A 25,540-nucleotide genomic window follows, 5' to 3' on the forward strand; every position below is an offset into this window, starting at 1 on the left:
TGCCTGACGCCATCCATGTAAAATGTGACTTGCTTCTTCATCAGCAGCATGAAAACAAACTAATACACCACTATTCCTAGGTAAATAGAGCCACATTGGGAAGACCACTAAGGGAATATGGAGGCTCAAGGAGGCTAGTCAATTTATCCAAGGCCACACAGCAGAACTGGGACTCAAACTCAAATCTTCTAGTCCTAGTTTTATTCATTTTTTTTTTTTTTTCGCTACATTGATTCCAGACTTTCTTTTACAAGGGATTACTTTTCTCTGTTTTGTTCCTGACATGAACAGGTCCATGGCTGTCTCAGACTTGTTTGGTTACCCTAAGTAACCATTTAGCAGCCAATTTCTGATATGACTATAGATATATGTCTATAGTGAATTCTACAGGTGATTTGGCATGATCAAAATGAAAAGGCTTTGTTTGATTTCCCCAATAAACTCCTCAAATGAAAGCTTCTCAAGATACCATTTTGAGATATGGCAGGTCTTTCCTTCAAATACAACAGATACTTTTCTTTTGCAGCACTCAGCATACATACAACTATTTATCTGTAAGTACTTACTTAGTATCTGTGAGGCACATTGCAGGTACCTGACATATGTCTAACTGATGGAGTGAGGCTGCTAATGTGGCCATCTCTCCCTTTTCCTGAGAAGAAAGTGAACCAGCCATTTCAAAATGTGGAGAATTCGTTAAATATGTTCTACTCCTCTATAGCTCTCCCACTAAAATAATTTTCAGTTTTCAACTGAGGTGAAAGGAAGAAGCGGCAGAGAGATGGATTGAGAGAATTGTTTATATTCATAACTTTGTTCTCAACATAATTATCTATTTCTGAATCCTAAAATCACCTAGCTAGATTCTCCCTCAATCTGAAGATTACCTTTTACTCCTTGAGATGCTAAATGTGTTCCTATTTATCATATTAATATTGCAAGTATTTTGTGGTATGCAGCCAGAAAAATCACATAATGGGAAATTACCCACAGCCCCCAAACTCATAAACAGGAACTGAATAGAAATTCCTCAGTGCAATTTATGGTAACAATTTCATGCTCAGTTTAGCTACTTCCATGACTCAGAAAAGAAATTTCTTTTGCTTATTTCAGTACTTTTTATCTAAAAAATTGTTTCCCTAATTTTTGGCAAAGGATGTATGAGAAAGTGAAGAACTCCCTGGTTGTACATGAATTTGGAATTGTCTCTTAAGTGAGGCCAAAATATAACCCCATACCACTCATTGCACAGTACTATTTGCTATAAATTTGATCTCTAAAACAAAGATACTACAAAATCATTGAGTGTTTTTTAAGGGATATATGATATTTGTCATTTAGTTCCCAGTATTATGATGGAAAGCCTGGATAGTGGATAGAAAACCTGGAGGTCATTTAGGCATCTCCTTCAATGGTTCGGTGAGAAATGGTGAAGAAGATGGGAATGGAGAAGGGCCATTGGTAAGTGTAAATAAGAGTCTTTGCTGATTAATTCAGTATGGCCCATGAGAAAGAGTGGAAGTGTCCAAGGTTCCCTCAGGTTTCCAGCTTGGGCAACTGACTGAGAACAGAAAGGAGCTACCATTGAGAGGAAGAAAAGAAAATGACACTGAGTCCATGTTGGGACACATTGGGTTTAAAGGGATATCATTATGACCTAGGCTTTCTGAATTCCGGTGACTGGGAAGATGGGAAGATACATCTTTAACTATTGAAGCAATTTATACACCAGAGCCTAAGGAATATTTATAGATGAGGGCTGTGCTGCAGTGACAGATAGGGCTGTATGAAACATATACTAATCTGACCATTCTATCCTCCAGACTCACGGAAAAAATAGGAAATAATAAAAGTAAGCAACCATTAAAAATAGACCTTTATGCATAAATAAACAAAAATCAGCTAGGAGACAATTCATCCCTGTATAACTAAAACAGGCAAATTTATCTTTCCTCTGATTAATAATTTAAGAAGAAATCCCAAGCATGCTGCTTATGGAGGTGTAGGAGGAGATCCTATAATTAGACTCCAATTTGAACCATGAGGGTGAGGATCAGAAAGCTGACTCAGAGCCTGGTGTCAATTATTTGCAGTTTGTACAACAAAAGGCTAAAAATTTGGGAGATGCAGGATGACTGAAGCCCGATTCTGGGGGTTGTTATAGCACAGTAACAGGGTAAGTTTTTTTCCACTGTTATTTGCTGGAAAATTTATTCTCCATCTCCTTTAGTCTGTGCCTGAATTTTGTGGGACTTGCTCGAGAATGGTATTCATGCTTTAAATCCAAGAGCCAGGAATCATCACATTCCAACAACTTTCCTATTTATTTTAACCAAAATGGAGCTGGTTTCTATAAATAAATTTAAGAAATTATCCTCTTTGATACAATCTACTTATGTTTGATCGGTTTTAGAATAAACGAACAGATACACAAGAACTTATCAAGCTAGCTCGGTTCAGTGGAGAACTATAGCAGAAACAGCAGGTTTCTATTTGGCACATTTTGGATTTATCTGGACACAAGAGGATGTGAAAAGAACACCTTTCAGACAAAAGCCAGTCTTGAGTAGGCATTTAATATTCCTTACCCAAACAGCTTAGTTTGTTTCCCATTTTCAGTTATTACCTGAATCCTTTTTTATCTCCTATGTAGAACAAATTCTCTCCCTCTATTTAATAGCCTTTCATATATGAAACAGAGTGAGAGAGAAAGAGGAAGGAAGGAAGGGAGGGAGGGAGGGAGGGAGGGAGGGAAAGAAGGAAGGAAAAGCTCTAATTTCTTCTGTTCTTTTGGTAACACACCTTCTCCCCTTCACATCCTTCAGCTGTTCCCCTTACGGCTTTCTGCAGACACTTCTGCTGGTCTCTCCTCTTCTCTCACACTCTGCTCACTACTGTACTTTATTTTGTATTATCTGTCTCCATCCTTTCCCAAATCCTGAGCACTCAGCCTCCTCTGGCTCTTTTCTGATTCCTTCGCTCCTAGAACTGTGTCTGGTTGGCTCATGAAGGCAAAATGACAAATGTTTGCCATGTGCACATGTATGTGCATGAATGAATACATCCAGGTTCTGACTTCCTCTGGGCAACCTCTACTTTGTCAATGCCCCTCCTATGATGGGGGTAGGGGAGAGTCCTCCTAGAACTGAACATGATATTCCAGGTGTGATCTAATACATTTAAATGTCCAAAAGCTCTTTCTTCCCTAAATGTTCCTTTTTAAAAGCTACTGTTCTCAATTAATGTGTGTCTCATCTTCTTAAGTATATTAATTAGAGGTATTTTGATGTTTCCCTCTATTCTTTGCATTATCTCTTGATTCTCTGGATTCTTTGTTATTGTTTTAAGGATATCCTCAGGTGTCTGGTGATCCTTGCTTATAAGTCCAAATTAATAATGAGGCACTAAAATGCTGATTGGAAGCTCTCTGTGCAGGCAAGTATTGTTGAATAGTGGTAAACAGGTGATGTGTTCATTTTGGAGACACTCAAATATCAGGACCTATAAATCTCTATGCCAAGTCAGTTTCCCCAGAGTCTCTTAATATCATTTATTTCAGGTTAAAAGCCTGGTTACCAGGTTCTGGGAGTGAAGGGAGGAGAGGGGCTTAGACAAGTGTCGGGGCGGGGGTATGTCTCATAATTCACTAAGTACCTTCTTTTATATCTGTGTTCTCTGTGCAGCATTTTACCCCCACCATCATCCATGTCTGATGCCTCAGGTCCAATCTGGTTCAGTCTTTCCAAAGAGGAAACATTGGCTGGGTGGGAATGATTGGCAGGTTGAAGAGAGAATTTGAAGCTCTAGCTGCTCCTTTTAAAACTTCTAACTAATCTTTGTGTTTTCAGGACTTCCTCACATCCATGTCTTCAGATACCCAAGGCCTTTAATACTCGAGTCCTTCTTGGATTCTGCACATCTCATTAGCTTCATATTCCTGTAAGTACTTGGGTTTCTCCTTCTCAGCTCTGATGTGTCATTTTCCAATCAATCATCAGCATTCCATCTTCCAAAGTTTTGTTCATATGTCTTACTTGTGTTGTCTTGACCAACTTCTTTTTGGATCTTAGACTTTTTACCTATTTAAATTCCTTAATTGGTACTTTAGTGGAGTTTTGGACAAGAACAAAAATATAGGCAGGTGTTTAACTTATCACATTTAACAAGGAACTCAAAATTTATATTTAATTCTATTTAATTTAATCTGGCTGCTTTCTTGCCATCAGTCTATTTGAAAAGCTCATATGGACCCAGCTCTGTCATCATCACATGTTCTATGTCCCCAAACCTTGTGACATCTGCAAAAAAGTACAGAAGACCTCAAGAGAAGATAAACTAGAATTTATTTTTATACCTTTTATTCAGTTTTTATTAAAGCTTTCCTGCCTTTCCAGATTGACACAGAATTATGCCATGAATCTGTCTATTAATCCATTTACAACAAGTTCTGGGGATAGAAATTAAGGTTTAAACATATAATTCTTACCATCAAAGGACTCCCTGTTGATTAGGGGACACAGGCAAGAAAACAGACAGTAAGTTTGTTAAGACATGAACAAAGAGCTGTGTTGGTATACACAGTACAGAGAGGAAGTACAAAGAGGATCGTGCTTAAGAAGAGGTAACACCTAGACCTAATCTTAGAGGATGAGGAAGCATTGGGTAGTCTAGAAGACTAGGTATAGGGATGAAGGAAGGCATATCAGAGAAAGGGGAGCAGCTACGCAGAGGGAAGGATTATGCCTCTTCTGCCTCTGAAGAGAAGAAATTTCTTTCAATCAATAGAAAGTACAGGACAAAGGGGATGAAGTCATCTTTTGATGGGATAACTTGATGTTAGCATCCTTCTATGAGAAAATGGGAAGCAGCCCCTTATAATAAAATCTCTGGCTTTTGAGTTACCAAGTAAAACTGAGATGTCAGCATCCTTTGGCTGAATGTGGAACTTGCTAATAGGACCCCTACATTCATGGGAAGGGATAAAAGAGCTTTAAAATGTACAAAAGCATTGTGTGAATATATGGGATAATATTATTACTACAATATTGCCTACCACCACCATCCCCAGCCCTGAGAAATCTTCTTAAACTTACAAAATGAAGCTGCTTCTCTGTGGATGTAGACATTTCCTGGTTTCAACATTGCGCCATAGCTATGCATTATGTCAACATTGGGAAGAAGCAGGGTGGAAGATGCACAGGAGCTCTCTGTACATTTCTTTGAAACTTCCTTTATACCTTTTAAAAGTTAAAAAGAAGCAGCAATGGCTGCTTCTCAAGGCCAGAGATGGGGAGCTCTACTTCATTTGCATTTCTACTTAGGGCTATAATGAATTGAACTCAATGTGTTGCTAAAGATTATTATGAAATTAAAATCCAGTTAGGATGGTCTCCTGGGCCTGGTAAAAGCTTGGATTAGAGGCCAGGCACAACAAGGGGCTGGGGGAGAAGGAGTGCTCAATGGAAGTAGGGCTGAGTGGGGAGTTTAAAGCATTGGCCTCTAAGTATAGAAACTGCAGTACAAATTTTAAAATATACTCAGGATAGTTAGTATTTGATCAAAATCCACTGTGACGTGAGGAATTTTTCCCGCTGGGCATTCTATTTTCCAGTTCTGTGATCAAGTCCAGTGACTGGTAAATACAATATGCCCTACTAGCCCCCATCTTCTCCCAGCTCCTATTCCCTCCTGGTGCTGAAAGGGGGAATGGCTAAGAAATTCCAAGGCCTGGTCAGGAAAGTGATCTTGAAATCATACACAATGAATAGTGCCATCAGTAATGACTCCGGTTGTAAAGAACCAGTGAAGTGAGGAAATTCTTTCTATGCAAAGAATGTCTGGATATTTAGGCAAAATTGAAGGGGCTGAGGCAGGAATAACTAGGACAAACTCAGTAAGAACTTCAACCCTGGTTTTCCCAAGATCCAGTTTGTGTGCTGATCATTTTCTTTCATATCTAATTCCCTTACTTCCCCTGCTCTGTTTTATATCATAAAGGCTGAATTCATGCAAATTACATGGAATTTGCATGTAATTCAGAATTTAATTTGGAATTTGCTCCCTGGGAAAATGACTTCTGACTAGGTTCAGCCAATGGGAGGCACTAACAGGAGATTGGAGGGGTAGGAGGAAGGGAGGCATAAAGGGAATTTCTTTCCCCTCTCCGTTTCAGGTGTCATTTCAAGAATGTCTGTTTTTCCTCCATGATTTCTATAGATATTCCTTAATGTTCAAGTCTCCATTAGCATAGGTATGAAGATTTCTCAATGTGCTCTTGCTTTGGCTTCCTTTAATCAGAATAGAAAGAGAAAGTTTTTTGACTTTATTCAAACATATTAGGGGTTTGCTAGAGAAAACATTATTTGCCCCTAGTTATCTTGATATTATAAAAAGAGGCAGACCTGGACAAGTGTAAATTAGTACAGACATTCTAAAAATCACCAGACAAAATGCACCCAATAAGTAATGCCAATGCAAGAAGTTTTGACTGTAATGCCCGTGTGCAGTAGGCTGAATGATGGCCCCCAAGTATATCCATATCCTAATCCTAAGAACTTGTGAATGTTACTTACTATGCTGAAAGGGGCTTTGAAGGTGTGATTAAGAGTTTTGAGATGGGGAGATTTTCCTGGATTATATGAGTGTGTCCTAAATATAATCACACAGGTCCATGTAAGAGGTAGGCAAGGTCAAAGGAGGAAATAGAAGGTGAGATAATGAAAACAAGAGGTTGGAGGGCTGGAGGAAGGGGGTCACAAGCCAAGAAGCATAGGTGGCCTCCAGAAGCTAGAAAACGCAAAGAAATAGATTTCTTATAGATTCTTCACAGGGGACTTGCCCTGCTCACACCTTGACTTTAGCCTAGTGAAAACGATTTCAGACTTCTGGCCTCCAAAACTGTAAGAGAATAGAACTGTGCTGTAATAAGCCACTAAATTTGTAGTAATTTGTTAGAGTAGCAATAGGAAACTAATACAATGTCCCAAGATATGAAAAAAAAATTCTTTTTATTTAAACATGCCACCTGAATGTGAACATATTCCTCTTGCTTTAAAAATTCTACATCTAGGCTGTTAGCAAAATTCATACACAAATTCTAGCTTACTATAAAATAATCATTTAAGGAAGTGTACAAAATTTCTTTGCTTCAGATATCATAGTGCCTCAGATTCCCTTTCAAGACTGAAACACTTTCTACTCCAGATGCCCTTGGCTGAAGACAGCTTCTATTTAAACAGGTAAATGGTCTGTTTGCAACATGCAGCCTTTATTCTTATCTGCATGGCATACTCCTTCTCTTTGTTTAAAATTTGATAGTAAGTCTTTTATGATTTTGCTGCTTTAAGTGAAATTAATCATGCCCCCCTTTATCGTACTCACTCTATACCTCACATATATATATTCATTTTTGCATTTATGAAAATTATATCTTTTATGTTTATTATACCTGTTTCCCCTGCCAGCCTAAAACTTTATGGAGGAAGACATTATGTCTTATTTAACTGTGCATACTCAGCTCTTAGTACAAGTAAGTACCTAGTACATAATAAGTACTCAATAAATATCAATCGAATTGAATAAGAACACTGAGTTTAGGTTAAAAAAAAATCTCAGAAGGAATGTCAGAGAGTAAGTACACACTTACTGCTGGGGTGACCAGGGGCAAATTACTTAACCTTTCTGAGTTGGAAATAATGCCAACTACAATTACAAGACCATTGTGAAGATAAATAAGATGACACATGTAAAGAAGCTGTACAAAGTAGGGGTCTAGCCTGGGTGACAGAGCGAGACTGTCCATTCTCCTCATAATAAATGCCCATTCTCCTCATAATAAGTTGAAAATTAGTTTGCAACACACTTGCTCCTGCCCTTTTTTGTATTCAGGGTTTGGCAAGACCTTCCGAGCTAATTTAGGACAACTTAGTGTTTAGCTTAACTCTTTCATAGATTTGCTCTATTATCAATGTCTGATGATGTTGACAATGATGATGAAGAAGGAAGAAGAGGAGTTGGAGGAGGAGGAAGAAAACATCCAGAGCATTCAATTTATTCTAGTTAAATTACTAAGCAGAAAGACAATGGCCTAGGAAGTCTACTTTGTAATGATGTTTGGTTCTAAGTATAGAGCATCTAGTAGGGAGACATGTAAATCCTGTTTCCAAAACACACTTAGAGGATTAGAGCATGTGGAAGATTTGCTCCTCACCTGGCTCAGAGCTACCAAGGTCACATTGGCTGTCTAAGGACATGTCTTCTGGCTAGAATAAGCCCTGGTGAAATTTTACGTGATATCAGCACCTTTGCAGAAAGTAAGAAATAAACCACCTGAAATCTACACATTAAAATTCAGCCTGTGTTGGTCTCATCAAATTTGGCTCTGTTAGAGAATTGAATTCACAGCAGGAAAGAGAAAAATGTATGTTCTTTTCTCAGTATAAATTAGAATGTAGAATCATCATTGTTTGCCCCCAATGCTAAAAGCTTTCATATGTGATGCTGTTGTTTTTTTTTTTTTTTTTTTTGGTGTGGAATCTTCGCTGCGCAGCTGGACCTCAGCTTGGAGCCACAAAGCAATGACTGCAGATCATGCAGGAGGGTATCTATCTGGCAATAAGCTGCACTTGTTTTGTTTTTTCTCTGCTTGCTCTTGAAAAGGGGGAGAGGAACAACCTTTGAAAGCTAATTATTCACTTTGAGAGATGATTAAGATGTGTAGTGCTCATGTGCATATTTGAAATGTAGAGGTGTGGTTTGTCTTTGTTTTTTTGAGATGGAGTCTCTCCCTGTTGCCCAGGCTGGAGTGCAGTGGTGCAATCTTGGCTCACTGCAACCTCTGCATCCTCGGTTCAAGCGATTCTCCCACCAAAGCCTCCCAAGTAGCTGGAATTACAGGCGTGTACCACCACACCTGGCTAATTTTTGTTAATTTTTAGTAGAGATGGGGTTTCACCATGTTGGCCAGGCTGGTTTCAAACTCCTGACTTCAAGTGATCTGCCTGCCTTGGCCTTCCACAGTGCTGGGATTACAGACGTGAGCCACTGTGCCTGGCCTAGATGTGTTTTTTTTTAAGTGTGTTGTCTTAATGTCATTGTGGTATGATTCAAAATTAATGACACCTGAGGGCAGCCCTTCTGTGTATAGTGTCATATCATAAGTGTGGTTGTCACTTCCTCCCAGCTGATCTCCCTTTGATAAGACTAATAAGTCATATTTTGGGTTTCCTTATTCAGACCCTTTTGTTGAGTTTCATATCCCACCAAGTTGTACATTACTAGCTCACACCGTCTAGCTTTTATATATGCTCTCTTTTAATTATTTCAAAAGCTCTTTGTGGAATATAGTCTTATTCCACTGTACATATGTGAAAACTAAGGCTCACACTAGTTGTGAAATATGCCCAGTCACACAGCTAGAAAATGTTGGTGGCAGAAGTGGAACCCTGATCTAATAACTTTATAGTGTTGTACACAACTTCATTCAGGTATACAAAATGGCTATCAATATGAGAAATTACCTGAACAACAAAGAGAAGACAACGACTTTTCTATCATAGGCCCAATTATCATGATAATTTAACATCCACGGAGGCTGCATCATATCTAAATGTAACAACTACAAACTGAAGAAACCTGCCATGGGAGTGACAAAAGTGGATTTGGAGTGAATCTCCCTTGCTGTTCTCTCCTCCTCCAGAGATAGAAGACACAATTCACAAATAGACCATCTTTCAAATGCAAGCAACAATCCCTCCTCTCTGCCTCCTGTGTCCATATATAATTCTCTTAAACAGCATCAATCTCTTTTCTATGCATGTTACTATCTGTATGCATTTTTTCTTGGTCCCAAATTAAATTTATTTCGTCTGTAAATGCAAGCAGGCTACACCTTGGGCCCCTGAGAATTCCTAGATTTATAACTATCACTGTACATGTCATATCCATGCATAAAGTCCAGTAAAGTATTAATCACTTCATTTCCATCACAGGAAGAATTTCTCTGGGGCCATTTCCCCCAAGAAATACATACATTTTATCTGTCGATAAAGTGACCACACATGTCCAAGGAGCACAAAAATAAATCACATTAAGGGTTGGAAGTTAGATTTTTTTATTTTTATTCTTTATTTTTAGATGGAATCTTGCTCTGTTGCCCAGGCTGGAGTGCAGTGGCGCGATCTTGGCTCATTGCAACGTTTGCTTCCCAGGTTCAAGAGATTCTCCTGTGTCAGTCTCCAGAGCAGCTGGGATTATGGGCATGCACCACCACACCTGGCTAATTTTTTTATTTTTAGTAGAGATGGGGTTTCAACATGTTGGCCATGCTGGTCTCAAAATCCTGACCTCAAGTGATCCGCCTGCCTCTACCTCCCAAAGTGCTTGGATCACAGGCATGAGCCACCACGCCTGGCTGATTTTTTTTTTAAATTAGTGAATATTAAATTTTGAAGTGCTGAATTTATTCTATTCTGTGGATAAGACTGGCTGCCCACTAGTCTGGAAGTTCCTAAAGCAGTGATTGTGTTTTTTCCATGCTATCGCCACTTCTCACCCAATCTGGTTCTTTGCCCCCATTCAAGATAAAACTTTCACCAACCAAGTTAAAGGATGATTTGGACTCTGTCATGGAGCTACATTAGGATTAGAATAGTATCAGAGAAGGTGCCTTGAGTGATTTAGCCTGGCATTCGAGGTCAATTTGATCTGCCCTCCACTTTCCTATTTTATCTCCTCCTGACAGCCTTCCTGATAACATTCCAAGTGCACCAAGTGTTTTCGTACAAGCATACCTTGTACTTTCCCATTCATAGTTCTTTTAGTTTTATTTTTTCTTCCCCTTACAGTGATGCTTCTTCTCTCTTGACATTCTTAACAATCTTCATGACTTAGAACAATTACCATTTTCTCCTCCTGAGTCCTCAGGTCCAAAAGAAGTCACTTCATTTTTTGTATAGTTACAAAGCACTCCGTTATGACATTCAGGCATTTTGATGTATTTTGGTTCTATGTGTGTACTCTTTCTCCTGGAGGACCCACTCTAGAAGGATAGGAGACACATCCTAGCTATTGCTTTAACGTCTAATACCCCAGCAGAGAGTCCTGTGTGAGCGACTTAAAAATGTCTATAGAAATAGAGTAATTTTATTTAATGCATGGCAGCATTTTCTTAGGATATTGCCGAATGAGGTTACTGCATGCTAGTAACAATTAACATATTCATTAGAAGATGATCTTAGTCCCAGAATTTGGCTGTGTGGTCATCTTGGGGACATCTAGAGATGGGGGCATGGATAAGATGTCTTGGGGATTGGTCCAGGTGCAGGACAAGAGAAACAACTATCACAAATAACTGTCCATTCTGTAGCAGGGTGTTGTAAGATTCCAGTCCATGTGAGAATGAATGGTTGCCTTCATGCCCAGTGGCATGAAGTAGATGCTTAATAAATGAGGTACCCCTTGTGCTCCCACACATCCATCCAGTGCTTCTCTCCATCTTGTATTGTATACAATCTCCAGTTGTATTGTAATGAGTGGCCTCTCTGTGACTCATTACTAAAGACTAGGGCATGACAGTTTAAAAACATAATCTTAACACCTGGTTCAGTGCCTAGCACATAATCAGCCCTAGATAAACAGATATTTATTGAAAAAATGAAGAAAATAGTATAAGAAGAAAAGAATGAAAGACAATAAACATGAACATGGAGGTTTCCTAATCAGCTTTTTGAAGAATATTCATTGGACTCATTGTGGAGATTATGAGCATTATGATATAGGCATGGTTACTGGCTTCACTGTAATATTACTCAGACTTTTCTGTTCAGAAAAGGCTAAATTTCAGGGAGAGCACTTGTCAGAGTGCTTATATTGGGTCAGCTGGGACACGCTTGGGAGCAGATGGATTAACCGCATTCCCTGCTCAGACCTCAGTAGCACCTTCCCTATAACCCTGAGAGTTTATGTGTATATGTACACGCTTGTATAGATTTAAAAGAAGCAATAATATAAATTCTGAGGAAAGTCTGAAGATATTTGATGTTATCATTTACATTGTATTCCTTTAAAGGGAAGAGAAATTTTAATTGAGAGTGTTTAGGCCAACTGAGAGCTCTGGAAACAGCTCCCCACACCCATATACCATGGCCTACCAACCCCTCTCCCATTCTTATTGCCAAAGTTTCATTCTCCAAATTCATATCCAAAAGGACCTATTCCACTGCCCACAATATGTGTTTCTTTTCCCTGAATTGCTATCACATACTGCTTTACTGTTTCAGCAGTAGGCTGTTGGCATCATAGTGCTCTGGGGAAGTTGTGCTAATCCAAGTCCTGACATCTCCTCAAAGATGCCGAAACAGTGCAGTAGGAATTCTGCAGGTGCAACTTGAGCCTTCTAGGAAAGGCTGTGCCACAAAGGCACCCTGGTCAGCACCCTGCTCATCTGGCCATAACATGTCTGAGATTGCGCAGGTCAGAGAACATCTTGCAGCACTTGCTAGTTTTGTAGAGAACTCAGAAATGTTAACAGATGGCATGCAGAACACAACCCTGAACAGTCAGCAGGGTGACACTCATTAAGAGTCATCACTGAATCCATTTCCAACAAAATCTCATTCCAATGAAACATCACTTTCCGAAAAATGTCAATCTGCTTAAATGAAAGTGACTACAGGGTACTATAATGCCAGGCCTGGTTGAATCCCTGCAGGCAACAAGGACTCTTTTAGAGCCTCAGGGCCTTTCCACCCATAATTTCCTCTCCAACGTGGGTCCTGATCAGATTCCTCTCCAGCTCTATTAGCCTCTGCAGATGAGACAGAATGCCTGGTAGCACTCAGAACTTCTCCTCCTGAGCCTGACATTCATTCCTCTGCCTACTTTTCCTCCCTAGTAGAACACTTGTGGAAGCCGGAGGGAGGAATGAGTAGAGGAAGGATATAGATAACTTGTTGTTCCTCAAGTCAGAATTCCTTCCACAATGGAAATGTATTTATTCTTACCCTTCTTCAAGTATATGACCAATTCATTCTTCAAGAAAAGTCATTTCTTCTCTCTCCCTCTATTGATTCCTAATGGGACAGATTGATCCCAATGCAATCTGCTAATCTACATTTTGTTGCACTTTAGGCATCACTAATGAATTAAAATATTAATTTGTGAAACTAAAATCAAGTGCACACAACACCAACACTTGGTGATGATGCTTAGGTTGCCAACCCCTTTGCTTAGCACTCACTGATGCAGAGGCCAACATCTCCCTTTCTACCACTTGCTGCCCTCCACCCCCACTAAAAGGTAGGACCTCCAATAGTCATGATTTTCACACTTTCAGGTCTTCTCCCTACAAGGCCCTACTCAGTCATCCAAGACCCAGTGCAAATGCCATCTCCTCTAGTCAACATTCCATAAAGCTTCAGTCAGCAAGAGTTGCTGTCTTATCAGTATTTCCATATCTCTTTATTATAACATCTAGATTAAAACTTGTCTTATTCTGTCTGTAATTTCCTGCTGCTACAACTCCAATGAAAATGTATTAAACACACCTAGTGCCTGGCACAATGAATCAATTGGATGGCTTAACAAAATAGACATCTTGAATTGATTCCCCTAGCTCACTAACTCCACCACCAGGAGTGAGGTGAAAAATCACATGAGTGAGGCCGTAACACTGCTTAGATGAAAGGCTGGTATCCATTAGTTGGTACATAGCCTAGGAGCTAAGAGACCTTGGTTCTAATCCCACTTCTGGCACTAATATTTTCCCCAAGCTCACACCATGGTAAACCAAAGGTATCAGTTATCTACTTACTTGGTAAATGTTATCAATAAACTTTGTCATGGTTATACCATTGTTTACCAGTAGTCCATGCTTTATTATAGTGTCTATTCTTAACAATCCTCTTCTTGCTACCAAAGTCATTGGGCCAAGAGAATACCAATAGTTGCCTATAAAAAAATAAACTCAGATTTCTTTCATGAACACATATACCAAAGAAGATATGGCTGCAGAGGCAGGAAGACATGGCTCGACTGTGTGACTCTGGGCAAGTTACTTAACCACTGTGGAATAAGGATAACAGCCAAACCAGCCTTGGCTGCATGGTTATGAACATACAAGAGCTAAATTCTGGAAAACACTTAGCAGGAAGTGCTCCCACAATATTAGCTATTTCTATTACTGTCTTTAAATTTTAGTCCAGCCTTATAATGTTTCCTGATTCTTATTTGTTTATAGTGAAATCCTAAGAGATTTTAAACTGGATACTTTCTATATCTAATGGGCTTTCTGAAAAATTATATTTTTATTTTCCTGTTTTCTTAAGAAGGATGGAAACAAATATATAGAGACTTTGTTATTTCTAATAAGTGCTTCTTTACTGTAATAATCTAAATCTTCAACAGATAGATGAGAAAAGAAAAATTCTTGCCAAAAATGATCAGTCCAAACCTTAATTATGTTAATTATATCTAACTGTCAGCAAAGAGATCAAAGGTTAAGTCTGTTCTCTGCTTCAAAGAATGATAATGATAATAAACAGTTATTCTTAGTAGCTAAAGTATATTTTGCAATTGTAACTGACACCATTTGACTTTCATTTTTTATAAGCAAATTGATTTGCAATGAATTTTCATGCTTGAAACAATAAGTGCTTTTAACTTAGTAAAATTCACTTTTGCCCAGCACGACCCACATTCCTATTCACAATTTGCTCTGCTACTTGAAAACATTGCTTGAGCAATAAAACAAAGAACTTGGAAAACCAGCTTATCTTTTGGAAAGCCCTGGAATTGCATATACTCTTCAGTTGTCTGCATTTTAAGCACCTTAAAGAAGTTTTACCACTTCTCTAGGGGTTTCTTCATGCTTTCTAGTATTGAGCATTTACAATGTACCAGGAGCTATACTGAATGCCATAGGTAGCAATTTATCTCAGTTGTTCTGCCAACAATCCTGTGGTGTATATTAGCATCACCCAGTTTATAGAAGTAGACACTGGCTGCAGGTTACATAGGTGGAAACTAAATGAAGAATCCCAGATCGGAAACCAGGTCCTCCTGTCCAGACATGGTACTCTCACTTACTGTCTTGTATTGCCTTGGCTGCCCATAATATTCTGTACTTCTGTATCTCAGTGCCTGTCATAGTTCATAATACATATAAGGAACACAATAATGATTGTGGGATAACAGTCATTATAATGGCCAACACGTTTTAAGCATTTACTTTTGTCATCAAATGTTCTAAGAACTTTACCTGTGTTAACTCATTTAATAAGTCTATAAGGTAGGTACTATTACGCCATTTTACAGATGAAGAAACTAAGACACACAGGGACTAGTTAATAGTTAATAAAACAGAGAGAGAGAGATTGAGGGAGAGAGAGAGGATTCTTGGACCACACCCAAACCAGAGCATCTGCAGGAGGCCAAATAATCCTCTCTGCCCATAAATAAATAATACAATTGCACTCCATCTCTTTTTGCTTACTCCTTTACCCTGCTTTACTCCTGAATCTTTGAGCTAAATTCTGGAAAATTTGGGTGATTATTTCCCCCTGGTCCTATAAGGCTATTCGCCTGGCAGGCCAACTCTTACTCATCCAGTCTGGCATGTCAGTGGGGCTCTCTGTCTGTCTTTGTGTGCAACCCTGGTGATGTAGGGATTACCCTCATGATACAGACAAGGAAGCTGGAAAGCAGAAAGGCTAAGTAAGCAGCTGAGCTGGGATTTTGTAGGAGACAGTCTGGCTCCAGAGCCTGTCCTTTAATCCACACACTACAAGAACACGTCCTTCCTGAATTCCCATTTGCATGTGTAATCCCATACTAAACTGTATTGTATTATATTGTATTGATCTTATACTAATTTGTATTGTTATGTAATCGTTTCTAAAATACAGCCCATTTGATTATAAAGTGTTTAAGGGGTCATGCCATTCTTTTCCTTTTGTGGCCCTCAGAGTGCCTATCTCAAAGCTATTATTTGCTGAATCCTAAATTGGAGGTTCTGTCCCAGACTGGAATGTCTGCTCAAGCACTAACTTCTGATGACTGAAACTTTACAAATAAATATTGTATAGCTGAGAAGACTAAGACACAAAAAGATTGTTCTGGAGGGTAAATAGAGGGTCATACTTTTAGAGAAAGAAAGTGTGCAAAAGGATAGGTGGTTTTTGTGTTTTGTTTTGTTTTGTTTTGTGTGTGTGTGTGTTTTGAACATCTACTGTGTCTCTTATTGTTGAAAAATAAGACATAACCTAGCCCTTAGGAGCTCTTAGCCCAGTGGGAAGAATACACAGAAACAATAACATGTAATAACATGGTTCAGATTCTGTGACAGAGACGCTATGGAAGAGGTCATAAATCAGCAGACTGCCAACCATGTGACCAACAATTATGTTCCCTTTTATTTCACAGTGTTTTCAGAAATATGAATCAAGGGTTAACATTTAAAAATTTAAAATTTTACAACAAAATCCACATTGGTGGCTACCCAAAAAGTGAAAAGTTTGATGCCATTGAACCCCCGTTCCTGCGTGGCCACCATCAGCCTGAGTCCAGTAGCTGCTATCTCCAGGGGTGGTATGTGCATATATTTTTATAGATGTTCCCATGTTTCTTTAACAATGTTTAGGACACTTACCTATAGTCATTTTCTACAAGAAGCACATATGATATAATACTTCACCTTGGTAACACTGCTCATGTGACTATAGATAAAGTCACACACTAACATTTAAGGTGACATAAGTAAAAATTATCAGGGCAGTACAGACAGGAGGAGAAAGACTTGAGGTAAATAAGGGGGTGGCTGATGGAAAGATAAACAGAAAGGTGATAAAATTGTACTATTTGACCTCTTTCCCTCCTCCCATCTTGGTCTCCCTCCCTCTGTCCCTCATCCCATCTCTCCCCATATGTACACTTCTTATGACTCCCCCCTAATAATAATATCCACAACCCTATATCAAGCACCTGCTTGGTGTTGGAGATTATACTAAGTTTTGTGAACAACAACCTGCAGACTGATATTACTCTACAACAAAGATGTGTTTTTAAGATTCCAGTCATCATGTTCTTTGCATGATGCCCTTTGTTCTGCTTGTAGTAATAGAAAATTCAAACACCAAATATACCTCTTCTGCTTTGCATGAGGTTAGTGGGAGACAACCTTGTTCTGTGGGGGATGTGCTGGCTCTGGGGTAAAAGCATTTGCATTTAAATCCCACCTATAACTCCGAATTAGTGCAATGATCTTGGGTGAGTTATCCAACCTCTCTCCTGCTTAAATTCAGGATCTATTAGATGAGAATACAATTATTATTCATATAACTATTCATAATAACTATTTATATAGTTGTTATGGAGACAAACTCTCCATAGGATGCCCATGTAAAAGACCATAAGCATCTACTATTCCTATCATTTTTCAGATAAAATAAAAAATAAATTGAAATAACAATGAAGGAAATATCCACAACAATATATTATTAATGGGTAAAGAAATTAACATTTGTGGAGCACCTACTATGTGCCAGATAATATATATTTTGTCTCATTTAATCCTCATTATACTACAGCAAGTTAGATTTTATAATATTAATTTTTTTTTGTTAGAAAACAGCAGCAGAAAGAAAGTACTTTGCCACTTATGACTCTAATAGGAGAGCCAGATTTGTATGATGCCAAAGCTTATGTCCACTGGCTGTGACCCACAGCTTGGAATAAGGACAAGGGCAACTGCAGTGCTCAAGGCAGCTTTTACCCTGGACTCTGAAGGGCACTGCAAGAGTGCCTCAATGCTGGGGTTCAGTAAATCCGCTACACCTTACACTTCTGATTCAAGACAGAAATTAAGACATAGTGACCTCCTATTGGGGGCAGATATGAAGGTGACTGACAAAGCATCAGGACAGAGTAAATGAATCATTCATATAAATGACAACATTAACACATGCCCTGACATGTTCATCTCTCATCCTCATGCCTACTGTGAAGAGGCAATGTTTGTATCTCTACAGGACATTTGTATTTTAATATACTTGGAGTGAGTTTAATATACACATGTATTGAAAAATGTCTTCAAAGATGGTCATTGCAGATATAATGTATGTGTGGCACATAGTAGAAGCTTGCCAGGTATTAACTGAATGAATGAATGAAAGTTCACTGGTTTTGTTCTGCCAGACATTCATTTGCAGATTGTATGCTCTGGCTCAGGGGTCACCCGGGCCATAAGCCATCTGTGGGTTGGTAATACTATTAACCTTAATGCCTACCAATTTTTTTGGTAAGGAAACAGAAGCAGAAAGAAAGTACTTTGCCACTTATGACTGTACTGGACAGCCAGATTTGTTTGACTCCAAAGTTCATGTCTACCCACTGTAGCCCACAGCTTGGAATAAGGACAAGGGCATCTGCAGTGCTCAAAACAGCTTTCACATCAGACTCAAAGATGGCCTGAATTATCTATGGAAAGAATACATGCTTTGAGGCAGGTCCAAATGTCTTTCAAAGTCAATACAGATTGAAAGTGGCTCTATCTGCAAAAAGCAAGCACTGTATTGAAACTTCACTATCTGGCTCCAAAACATGACCCCCAGCTCTTTCCCTCTCTAATCTCAGAATTATCTACCTTGTCAGAAATCTCATGGAAAGGAAGCAGAGTGTTATATTCTCTTGGACCAATATAGAGAACTTTAAAAACGGGAATAATTACTTCTAAGGAACCTGCTATATTTCTGGCTCTGTGGAATGCATCAATACATTAACTCATTGAATCTCCCACAATTAAATGTGAGCCACATGAGGAGAATATTTGTCTCTTCGATTTACCTCTGTACTCTAAGAACCATTCCTGGCACATACGAGATGCTTGTTCTGGCTCTTGCTACTGGTCCTCTGCATTGTTCCTTAACTCTGCCACCCGCACGCTTCCCACTGTATCACAAGAGCAGGAAGCCTGAGAACTATATGCTCAGAATCTTTAGTCGGTAGAATTGCAGTTTAGATTCTCTTAACCAGAGTAACTTCCGTAAGCTCCAGGACGTTAAAGGGAAGTAGCAGACTGGCACAGGATCACAGGATTTTGCGACTGTCAGCACTGCTCTAGTATCTTACAGTTTCCTCAGACTCTACAGTCCACTGTTGGTCTCTAGCTTCAGGGCTGGAAGAAACTGTGGCTCAGGAAATGGCTCCCTGAGGTTACCTGATTTGGTGGTAGTTGCTTCCATCCCTAACTATCAGTCTTCAAACAGTTTCTAAGCACATTATTACCCTGAATTACACTGCTTTCTTCTGAAAATAATAAAGGTGCTATCTATTTTCCTGACTGATTTAATGTTCAATAAATATATGTTAAATAATTGAGTAAACCATCCATTCGGTGGGCATTATTATCCCTGCCTTGCAGTTGTAGAATTGAGGTTCCCAGAGACAAAATAATTTAAAATTATACAGCAAAGTATTAAATGTCAGATCTGAGAGTAGAGCCATGGACTGTCCAATTCCCAATGTGCTTTTGCTTTTTCCATTCAGGGACTGCTCTCAGTGGGTATAATATACCACGTTGCTGTCAAAATCTTATCTCAGAGGTTAAGAGTTGTTTGCACTCTTCCTCCTGCCAGAGTACCATTGCAGCTGAAAACCTCTCTATACATAGGCAAAGGACATTCATTTCCAAGACAAGTGGTTTATTAAATATATATTAGGCCTGGTGAGACACCCTGTTAAAAACATACATTGTATCTGCAGTAACATTGCAGATATAATGTATGTGTGGCACATAGTAGAAGCTTGCCAAATATTAACTGAATGAATAAATGAATGAAAGTTCACTGGTTTTGTTCTGCCAGGCATACATTTGCAGATTGTATGCTCTGACTCAGGGGTCACCTGGGCCATAAGCCATCTGTGGGTTGGTAATACTATTAACCTTAATGCCTAGATGCCTCCCATAGTTCAGCATAGTAAGAATACCTCAGAAATTCCTAGGTACTGACATAAGGCTGTTGATTTTCCTTGGAAACCTCAGTTGTCAAGGGCATTGTAATTCTGAGGCAGATAGAAATAAGAATTCATCCATCCCTACATTCCAAATAAGATTGAGGCACTGAAAACTATTAATCTGCCTTCATTGTAATGTATTAAAAAGACTATCCAATTTGGAACCAAACTGATCTGGGTTTTCATCCTGATTCCTGCTACTTTCTAGATCTGAAATCTTGGGCAAGCTGTTTCTGTGACCTCAGTTTTTTCATTTATATAATGGTGGAGATGATAGCTCTCTTACAGAGCTTACTGTAAGGATAAGCTATTGTAGACAGAAAGCATCTAGCATAGCATCTGGCCCATGTTATGGATTCAGTGAATGAAAATAGTACTGTCTTCACTAACACCAAGAAAGAGTCTGTTGACACATAGGCTGTCATCCTGCAGGCTGGTCCACATTAGCCAACAAGGCTCTCCAGTCCCAAATAGGCAGCAGTGGTATGGAAGGATACTTAACAGCATGTTTTTTACTAGAAAGGTTATGTAGTTGCAAGAAATTAAATGTCTGCATATTTTGTAAGCTTCACGGTGTCTGATGCCTTTGGGTGGAGGGGAGTGGGAATGGCTGGCAGAGAGTGGGTAGACCAGAATCGTCACACCTCACTTTTTTTTTTTTAAATGAAAGTCAAGATTAGACTTACTGAAAGAATCTGGGGGTGGACAGGTAGAGTTGGGTGGCTTTTGCATGCTGGGAGGTAGTAGTTAAAACTGCAGGAATGAATGAGGTCATGGTTGGTTTGGAATTAAATGAGGGAAAACCAAACCACACTTGACTTCAGAAAACTCAAAGTACTAGTCTCTAGCTTGGTGCTTGGGATACAGCAGATGCTCAATGAATATTTGTTGCATTAAAAAGCATAAGGTTGAAGAGTACATCATCCTTCCTTAAAATGTCTGTGTGTCTAACTTATGATCCAGATTCATTTTACCTTTGAAAAGCTAACTGACGTCTATGTGCTTCATAAAGATTCCAAATCTCTCATTCTGGAAAGGTCCTCTTCTGAAAGCTCATCAAGCCAGCACTAACATTTATTTAGCATTTAACTGAGTCCTGGAAGACACTATGAGTTTTTTCATTCTACTTATATATCTTAAGACTCAACTAGAGTTTGAGGACAGAGACCACGTTTTTTTGCATGGCTGAACATTTCTTAGTATCTAGCAGAGTGTTTGACTATAGCAAGTGCTCAATAAATAGCAATCTGGCACTTGATTAACCAACCAATATTAAAGTATTGTTAGGGAAGAAAATCAATAGAATGCCTTGAAACCTTAGATGTGTGGAAAAATGAAGAGTGTGCCTGTGAGAGATGACTGGTACTCATCTTGAAAAAAAGAAGACTTAAGAAGCCTTAGAAAGAGGGGCCAAGCTACTGTAAAATAGAACTGGGCTGTGAGGGAGAATCTTGCATGGAAGAGGCTGGTAGAGTTAGTTCTAGGAGAGGAGAAATGGGCTGTCTTTTATTCTTCAACTATGCATGGGTTGCCTTCTTATGTCAAGTAGTGTGCTAGGCAATGGAGAGATAACAGTGAATAAGGCACATCATCTGGTCATAAGGGCTTTACATTATGCTATAAGAGTTAAACCAGCAAACAATCAACTATAACATAGTATCACAGAATACAGCAATATAGAGTACAAATGGGGGTTATACTTTCTAAATATTAGATTATCTCTTATGTACTCTCTCTTTCTGCAGGGATGACCTGAGGGATTCAACAGATATTGTGATTCGGGGGTTAAGCAAGCTCAAAGGAAGAGAGATCACAGAGAATTTCAAGACTATAGAGCTTACCATTTTCTTTTATCTTTTTAAATGTTGATTTAACTACAATAATAAATATTCAAACCATTCCATATGTCCTAGAGAAAAGAAAGGCAGATCAGACATGCCCCTTGTCAACCACTAGGCAACTTGTCTAAGGAAAAATGAATAATTTTTACGACCATTGTGGAGATTCTTGAGGTTTTTTTTTTTTTTTTTTTTTTTTTTTTTTTTTTTTTTTTTTTTTTTTTTTTTTTAGAGAATGGGGAATGCATTATGATAGGAGCATGAGATTGGAGTTCTCTGTCAGCTGTAACAGTTAGGAGTCAAAAAGACAAAGAAGTGACATATACAAGGGTGCATTGGAATTGGAAGATAAATAAAGGACTATCACATTCCATGGGGATTTTCCTCAGGTCCCCTCCAACTTGACCCACTATCTCCCCCATGATTTTTTTTTTTTTACAAACATGAATGTCAAGTTCTCTGCTTCCTGTCTTCACTAGCATTATTTTCAAGATTAGCCCCTTTCATTTGCTAGATAGATCTCATTATTCAATAGTTTTTTATACAGAACCGAAACATTTTAATTCCCCCACCATGAGATCTACTTCTGCCCTCTGCAGTTATAAAATAAATTTATAATCTCTTATCTCCTTGAAGGCTCTCTTGTATTTGAAAGTTATTGTATTTGTTGTTCTTATCCCTTGAAACTAGGCAGCCATGGTTTCTTTAACTTAGAAGTCCCTAACCCCTGGTCCGTGGACTGGTAGGGGTCCACGGCCTGTTAGGAACTGGGCCGCACAGCAGGAGGTGAGTGGTGGGTGAGTGAGCATTGCCGCCTGAGCTCCACCTCCTGTCAGATCCATGGTTGCATTAGATTCTCACAGGAGTGCAAAGCCTGTTGTGAACTACACAAGCGAGGGATCTACGTTGCCTCTTCATGTGAGAATCTAATGTCCGATGACTGATGATCTGAGATGGAATAGTTTAATCCCAAAACCATTCCCCTTACCCACCCCATCCATGGAAAAATTGTCTTCCACGAAACCAGTTCCTGGTGCCAAAAAGGTTAGGGACCACTGCTTTAACTCATTTTATCCAGTAAGATTTCTAGACTTCTGTTCCCTACTTGGTTACCCCTTGAAACAGCTTAATTGTAACTATCTAATAAAGTGACCCTTCTACCAAGCACAAGACTCTACCATGAGCTGGAAAGAACTGATACCCAAGAGAGGTCCCATGGCTTGCCCAAAGTCACATTGCTGGTAAGTGAAGGGGGCAAAATTCAAAACCTGGGCTTTGGCCTTCTGTGCTAGTTCTCATCCAACCTCTAAATACAGAGAAAGAATGAAGTCCTTTTCATTCCCTCTCCAACAGATCTTAAACGACACCATACTCTCATTCCAGCCCCATTTGCCAATAGTCTGTGATCTTCCTCCAAACCCAGGCATACACTGGAACTGGCCTGGGCAAACTGCGATGTATAGTCAACACTTTTATCTTTACTTAGGCGTGTTTGCCTTTGAATAATTAAAGTTGCATGTATTCATAGACATAAGCCAAGACAATGAAATATATAAAAATATGAATAAAGGAGATTTATTTTAAGGAATAATTTCTTAAAATATGCTTTTGTCTTCTGTCTACAATGAAGTTTAGATAACCTTTTCTTAGTGTATCCAACAAGTTTTCAAGTGCATTTTTCATTCATTTGCCCTTTGAAATGGACTTATTACCATTTAATGGTGATAAGCAAACTCTGTCCTACCTACACTTATTATAGCTGTCTAAGGATATGACATTCAGATTGACATGCATTCCTGGAGGGTTGTGAATATGCAGCTGGCATGATGTTAATAGATTTTCTCATTCACTTGTAAACAATTCTGTTTTTATTTCTCTCGATCCCAAGGTTTGGATTGAACTTTTGTTTTCTAGTCTTAAAGGAGGAATTTTATGTGAGCTTCACAAATACTCATTACCTGAATATAAAGGTCTCGGCATGGTAGTTGGTCCAAAAATGCAGCCAGCTTGTTCAAACTCCTTTTCAATTCAGAAAGCCATGCTAAGGAAATTAGTGATGTTCTCTCCAGAGGTGGCTAACTTCCTTCTAGTTGGTCTAGGTCTTGCTACTAATCATGTAAAGAAATTAAAGGAAGAGGGAAATGATAGCTCCTGGCTGCCAGTCACTTTACAATTTTCTGGGGAAATGAAGAAAAAAAAAAAAAGGCAAAAACAAAAACAAACAAAGAAACCAACCAAACAAAATGATGGTGCTCAAGCTGATGTTCACGGAAGCAATGGCTATGTCTGGTATCACAGACATGGTGGATATTGAAGCAGGGTCAGATTTATGTAGAAATATCCAGTTGTCAATTTGCCAAGAAAATCTATTTTCAATTCTTCCTCTTCAAGCTCATCTAACACTCTTCTCTAGACAGACAACACATTTTATAGCTTAAGAACAAAAAGCTATCAGTAACAACTTTCTGTTTCATAGCTCCATACTTTTGTATAGGCTGCTCATTCTACCTGGGATAGCCTTGCTTCTTTAAAATACTGCAGAGATATTAGGAGAAGTTTTCCCTAGCCCTACTAAGTAGAGGTAAACACTCCTTTCTCTGGGTTACCTCTGTACTTTTTTAACACTAATATAATTGTACTCATATGCTATAATTGTAATTTAAATTACAATAAAATAGAAGAAAAACTATATATGCACACACATATGTGTGTATATGTATATATACATACATGTATATGTATGTATGTGTGTGTGTATATATATGTTTTTATGCTAGACTGTGAGCTTCTAAAGCTCAGGAACAGTTATTAGCTCAGCACCAAATTACTAGTCCCTGGTAAAACTTAGAAGGCAATACATGTTTGCTGAGTTTAATGAAATCTCCAGGGAGCAAAAGTTTCTTCTTTATTTTATGGCCAAAGAATCTACTGGCCCATCAAAATCCTCTAGTGAAACATTTTCCCAATCCTGAGCTTGCATTAATTGATCTGTTTATTCACTGAACCCTACTACTGTGTGCCAGGCAGAGTGTTATGTTAGGTCTTAGGAATATAGCAGTAGGCAAAACAGACCGGGTCCCTCTCCTCACGAACCCCCTCTCCCTACTCACACTCTTCCAAATTACTCATTTCTATTAATTTACTGCAAAACAATATTCTCACCTCTAGCAATAACTTTTCAATTCAGAAGGCCATATATAAAAGCAAATTGATACTGAGTATGTTTCTGCTGAAAGGTCTATAAAGAAACATTCTAGGCTGCAAGGTATACTCTTCATAAATACATATATAGATGTATGTATTTCTGTGTACATGTACATTTCTATGCCAATGTATACATATATTATAGATATGCAATACAGAATTAAGGCTCACACAAGAATACAACCCACTTATAAACAGAAGGATCCTTTGACCCTTCAAGCTTAGGTCCACTTAATTAAAAATGAAGCATAATTTGTACCCTTAATTTAATGGCCTATGATTTTCAAGTTTAACTATTTTCATGTTGATTGCTATATTTTGACCCCATTTTGAAGGCACCACAAGGGTGTTTATGCCCTGAAATAAAGACAAACAGACAACCTTTCCAACCTTGAAAACAAAGGAAAAAATTTAAGACAAACAAACATGAAAAGCCATCATGTATTTCTCTGCACCCAGAATAGTGCTAAACATAAAGTAGGCACTAAATG

The 25,540-nt window shown here is 38.7% G+C and overlaps 1 protein-coding gene and 1 long non-coding RNA gene across 31 annotated transcripts in view; one reads left to right on the forward strand and one right to left on the reverse strand.

The window, feature by feature from the left end:
- DLG2 (discs large MAGUK scaffold protein 2) overlaps positions 1-25,540 on the reverse strand; it is a 2,222,296-nt gene that overhangs the window by 186,933 nt on the left and 2,009,823 nt on the right. The gene's annotated exons all lie outside the window — the stretch shown is intronic.
- On the forward strand, positions 678-22,472 carry LOC119626445 (uncharacterized). Of its 4 annotated transcripts, none has more exons than XR_005242602.2 (3): positions 678-3,939; positions 7,152-7,238; positions 8,549-22,472. It is a non-coding gene; the product is annotated as an uncharacterized lncRNA (long non-coding RNA). The 4 variants fall into 4 exon arrangements; XR_012094293.1 differs by having other exon boundaries at positions 678-2,176; positions 3,349-3,939; positions 7,152-22,472; XR_012094294.1 differs by having other exon boundaries at positions 678-2,176; positions 3,849-3,939; positions 7,152-22,472.

The sequence above is a fragment of the Chlorocebus sabaeus genome, chromosome 1 (assembly GCF_047675955.1).
Source record: "Chlorocebus sabaeus isolate Y175 chromosome 1, mChlSab1.0.hap1, whole genome shotgun sequence".
NCBI lineage: Eukaryota > Metazoa > Chordata > Mammalia > Primates > Cercopithecidae > Chlorocebus > Chlorocebus sabaeus.